The 3,658-nt window shown below is 52.4% G+C and overlaps 9 non-coding genes and 7 pseudogenes across 9 annotated transcripts in view; all 16 read left to right on the top strand.

Moving 5' to 3' along the window:
* Nucleotides 1–196: 196 nt before the first annotated feature.
* On the top strand, nucleotides 197–315 carry LOC143951817 (5S ribosomal RNA). Its single transcript, XR_013267053.1, has one exon. It is a non-coding gene; the product is annotated as a 5S ribosomal RNA (ribosomal RNA).
* A 109-nt stretch (nucleotides 316–424) lies between these two features.
* On the top strand, nucleotides 425–543 carry LOC143950973 (5S ribosomal RNA). Its single transcript, XR_013266289.1, has one exon. It is a non-coding gene; the product is annotated as a 5S ribosomal RNA (ribosomal RNA).
* Nucleotides 544–652: 109 nt separating this feature from the next.
* Nucleotides 653–771, top strand: LOC143948560 (5S ribosomal RNA; annotated as a pseudogene).
* Nucleotides 772–880: 109 nt separating this feature from the next.
* Nucleotides 881–999, top strand: LOC143949344 (5S ribosomal RNA). Its single transcript, XR_013265479.1, has one exon. It is a non-coding gene; the product is annotated as a 5S ribosomal RNA (ribosomal RNA).
* Nucleotides 1,000–1,108: 109 nt separating this feature from the next.
* On the top strand, nucleotides 1,109–1,227 carry LOC143950019 (5S ribosomal RNA). The gene has a single exon (XR_013265541.1). It is a non-coding gene; the product is annotated as a 5S ribosomal RNA (ribosomal RNA).
* Nucleotides 1,228–1,336: 109 nt separating this feature from the next.
* On the top strand, nucleotides 1,337–1,455 carry LOC143955019 (5S ribosomal RNA; annotated as a pseudogene).
* A 109-nt stretch (nucleotides 1,456–1,564) lies between these two features.
* On the top strand, nucleotides 1,565–1,683 carry LOC143946516 (5S ribosomal RNA; annotated as a pseudogene).
* A 110-nt stretch (nucleotides 1,684–1,793) lies between these two features.
* Nucleotides 1,794–1,912, top strand: LOC143951525 (5S ribosomal RNA). Its single transcript, XR_013266790.1, has one exon. It is a non-coding gene; the product is annotated as a 5S ribosomal RNA (ribosomal RNA).
* A 109-nt stretch (nucleotides 1,913–2,021) lies between these two features.
* On the top strand, nucleotides 2,022–2,140 carry LOC143946437 (5S ribosomal RNA; annotated as a pseudogene).
* Nucleotides 2,141–2,249: 109 nt separating this feature from the next.
* LOC143949332 (5S ribosomal RNA) lies at nucleotides 2,250–2,368 on the top strand. The gene has a single exon (XR_013265478.1). It is a non-coding gene; the product is annotated as a 5S ribosomal RNA (ribosomal RNA).
* Nucleotides 2,369–2,477: 109 nt separating this feature from the next.
* Nucleotides 2,478–2,596, top strand: LOC143951349 (5S ribosomal RNA). The gene has a single exon (XR_013266630.1). It is a non-coding gene; the product is annotated as a 5S ribosomal RNA (ribosomal RNA).
* Nucleotides 2,597–2,705: 109 nt separating this feature from the next.
* Nucleotides 2,706–2,824, top strand: LOC143943841 (5S ribosomal RNA; annotated as a pseudogene).
* Nucleotides 2,825–2,933: 109 nt separating this feature from the next.
* Nucleotides 2,934–3,052, top strand: LOC143948169 (5S ribosomal RNA; annotated as a pseudogene).
* A 110-nt stretch (nucleotides 3,053–3,162) lies between these two features.
* On the top strand, nucleotides 3,163–3,281 carry LOC143954531 (5S ribosomal RNA). Its single transcript, XR_013269513.1, has one exon. It is a non-coding gene; the product is annotated as a 5S ribosomal RNA (ribosomal RNA).
* Nucleotides 3,282–3,390: 109 nt separating this feature from the next.
* On the top strand, nucleotides 3,391–3,509 carry LOC143946436 (5S ribosomal RNA; annotated as a pseudogene).
* Nucleotides 3,510–3,618: 109 nt separating this feature from the next.
* The window catches only part of LOC143953773 (5S ribosomal RNA), a 119-nt gene continuing 79 nt past the window's right edge, over nucleotides 3,619–3,658 (top strand). Inside the window, exon 1 of the ribosomal RNA XR_013268824.1 lies at nucleotides 3,619–3,658. This exon is cut by the window's right edge and continues 79 nt beyond it. This is a non-coding gene — a ribosomal RNA (5S ribosomal RNA).

Here is a 3,658-nt window from a genome sequence, read left to right as displayed (position 1 = left end):
TCTCGTCTGATCTCGGATGCTAAGCAGGGTCGGGCCTGGTTAGTACCTGGATGGGAGACCACCTGGGGCTACCAGGTGCCGTAGGCTTTTTTCCATTATGTTGTTGGCTTTGGCGACCTGCTGTATTTTTCCTCTCGATTGCCCGAGGTGACCACCTTGGCTTTTGTCAAGAGAGTTGTAAGTAGGGTGCACGTTCGCCTACGGCCACATCACCCTGAATGCGCTCGATCTCGTCTGATCTCGGATGCTAAGCAGGGTCGTGTCTGGTTAGTACCTGGATGGGAGACCGCCTGGGAATACCAGGTGCCGTAGGCTTTTTTCCATTATGTCGTTGGCTTTGGCGACCTGCTGTGTTTTTCCTCTCGATTGCCCGAGGTGACCACCTTGGCTTTTGTCAAGAGAGTTGTAAGTAGGGTGCAAGATCGCCTACGGCCACATCACCCTGAATGCGCTTGATCTCGTCTGAACTCAAATGCTAAGCAGGGTCGGGCCTGGTTAGTACCTGGATGGGAGACCGCCTGGGAATACCGGGTGCCGTAGGCTTTTTTCCATTATGTTGTTGGCTTTGGCGACCTGCTGTATTTTTCCTCTCGATTGCCCGAGGTGACCACCTTGGCTTTTGTCAAGAGAGTTGTAAGTAGGGTGCAAGATCGCCTATGGCAACATCACACTGAATGCGCTCAATCTCGTCTGATCTCGGATGCTATGCAGGGTCGGGCCTTGTTAGTACCTGGATGGGAGACCGCCTGGGAATACCAGGTGCCGTAGGCTTTTTTCCATTATGTTGTTGGCTTTGGCGACCTGCTGTATTTTTCCTCTCGATTGCCCGAGGTGACCACCTTGGCTTTTGTCAAGAGAGTTGTAAGTAGGGTGCAAGATCGCCTACGGCCACATCACCCTGAATGCGCTTGATCTCGTCTGATCTCGGATGCTAAGCAGGGTCGGGCCTGGTTAGTACCTGGATGGGAGACCACCTGGGAATACCAGGTGCCGTAGGCTTTTTTCCATTATGTTGTTGGCTTTGGCGACCTGCTGTATTTTTCCTCTCGATTGCCCGAGGTGACCACCTTGGCTTTTGTCAAGAGAGTTGTAAGTAGGGTGCAAGATCGCCTACGGCCACATCACCCTGAATGCGCTCGATCTCGTCTGATCTCGGATGCTAAGCAGGGTCGGGCTTGGTTAGTACCTGGATGGGAGACCGCCTGGGAATACCAGGTGCCGTAGGCTTTTTTCCATTATGTTGTTGGCTTTGGCGACCTGCTGTATTTTTCCTCTCGATTGCCCGAGGTGACCACCTTGGCTTTTGTCAAGAGAGTTGTAAGTAGGGTGCAAGATTGCCTACTGCCACAACACTCTGAATGCGCTCGATCTCGTCTGATCTCGGATGCTAAGCAGGGTCGGGCCTGGTTAGTACCTGGATGGGAGACCGCCTGGGAATACCAGGTGCCGTAGGCTTTTTTCCATTATGCTGTTGGCTTTGGCGACCTGCTGTGTTTTTCCTCTCGATTGCCCGAGGTGACCACCTTGGCTTTTGTCAAGAGAGTTGTAAGTAGGGTGCCAGATCGCCTACGGCTACATCACCCTGAATGCGCTCGATCTCGTCTGATCTCGGATGCTAAGCAGGGTCGGGCCTGGTTAGTACCTGGATCGGAGATCGCCTGGGAATACCATGTGCCGTAGGCTTTTTTCCATTATGTTGTTGGCTTTGGCGACCTGCTGTATTTTTCCTCTCGATTGCCCGAGGTGACCACCTTGGCTTTTGTCAAGAGAGTTGTAAGTACGGTCCAAAGATTGCCTACAGCCACATCACCCTGAATGCGCTCGATCTCGTCTGATCTCGGATGCTAAGCAGGGTCGGGCCTGGTTAGTACCTGGATGGGAGACCGCCTGGGAATACCAGGTGCCGTAGGCTTTTTTCCATTATGTTGTTGGCTTTGGCGACCTGCTGTATTTTTCCTCTCGATTGCCCGAGGTGACCACCTTGGCTTTTGTCAAGAGAGTTGTAAGTAAGGTGCAAGATCGCCTACAGCCACATCACCCTGAATGCGCTCAATCTCGTCTGATCTAGGATGCTAAGCAGGGTCGGGCCTGGTTAGTACCTGGATGGGAGACCGCCTGGGAATACCATGTGCCGTAGGCTTTTTTCCATTATGTTGTTGGCTTTGGCGACCTGCTGTATTTTTCCTCTCGATTGCCCGAGGTGACCACCTTGGCTTTTGTCAAGAGAGTTGTAAGTAGGGTGCAAGATCGCCTACGGCCACATCACCCTGAATGCGCTTGATCTCGTCTGATCTCGGATGCTAAGCAGGGTCGGGCCTGGTTAGTACCTGGATGGGAGACCACCTGGGAATACCAGGTGCCGTAGGCTTTTTTCCATTATGTTGTTGGCTTTGGCGACCTGCTGTATTTTTCCTCTCGATTGCCCGAGGTGACTACCTTGGCTTTTGTCAAGAGAGTTGTAAGTAGGGTGCAAGATCGCCTACGGCCACATCACCCTGAATGTGCTCGATCTCGTCTGATCTCGGATGCTAAGCAGGGTCGGGCTTGGTTAGTACCTGGATGGGAGACCGCCTGGGAATACCAGGTGCCGTAGGCTTTTTTCCATTATGTTGTTGGCTTTGGCGACCTGCTGTATTTTTCCTCTCGATTGCCCGAGGTGACCACCTTGGCTTTTGTCAAGAGAGTTGTAAGTAGGGTGCAAGATTGCCTACTGCCACAACACTCTGAATACGCTCGATCTCGTCTGATCTCGGATGCTAAGCAGGGTCGGGCCTGGTTAGTACCTGGATGGGAGACCGCCTGGGAATACCAGGTGCCGTAGGCTTTTTTCCATTATGCTGTTGGCTTTGGCGACCTGCTGTGTTTTTCCTCTCGATTGCCCGAGGTGACCACATTGGCTTTTGTCAAGAGAGTTGTAAGTAGGGTGCCAGATCGCCTACGGCTACATCACCCTGAATGCGCTCAATCTCGTCTGATCTCGGATGCTAAGCAGGGTCGGGCCTGGTTAGTACCTGGATCGGAGATCGCCTGGGAATACCATGTGCCGTAGGCTTTTTTCCATTATGTTGTTGGCTTTGGCGACCTGCTGTATTTTTCCTCTCGATTGCCCGAGGTGACCACCTTGGCTTTTGTCAAGAGAGTTGTAAGTACGGTCCAAAGATTGCCTACGGCCACATCACCCTGAATGCGCTCGATCTCGTCTGATCTCGGATGCTAAGCAGGGTCGGGCCTGGTTAGTACCTGGATGGGAGACCGCCTGGGAATACCAGGTGCCGTAGGCTTTTTTCCATTATGTTGTTGGCTTTGGCGACCTGCTGTATTTTTCCTCTCGATTGCCCGAGGTGACCACCTTGGCTTTTGTCAAGAGAGTTGTAAGTAAGGTGCAAGATCGCCTACAGCCACATCACCCTGAATGCGCTCAATCTCGTCTGATCTAGGATGCTAAGCAGGGTCGGGCCTGGTTAGTACCTGGATGGGAGACCGCCTGGGAATACCATGTGCCGTAGGCTTTTTTCCATTATGTTGTTGGCTTTGGTGACCTGCTGTATTTTTCCTCTTGATTGCCCGAGGTGACCACCTTGGCTTTTGTCAAGAGATTTGTAAGTAGGGTGCAAGATTGCCTACGGCCACATCACCCCGAATGCGCTCGATCTCGTCT

This window comes from Lithobates pipiens, unplaced genomic scaffold, assembly GCF_037356315.1.
Source record: "Lithobates pipiens isolate NorthernLeopardFrog02 unplaced genomic scaffold, aLitPip1_a1.2 Scaffold_30, whole genome shotgun sequence".
Lineage (NCBI taxonomy): Eukaryota > Metazoa > Chordata > Amphibia > Anura > Ranidae > Lithobates > Lithobates pipiens.
Note: the sequence above shows the minus strand (reverse complement) of the source record. Positions and strands in the feature narration are given on the sequence as shown.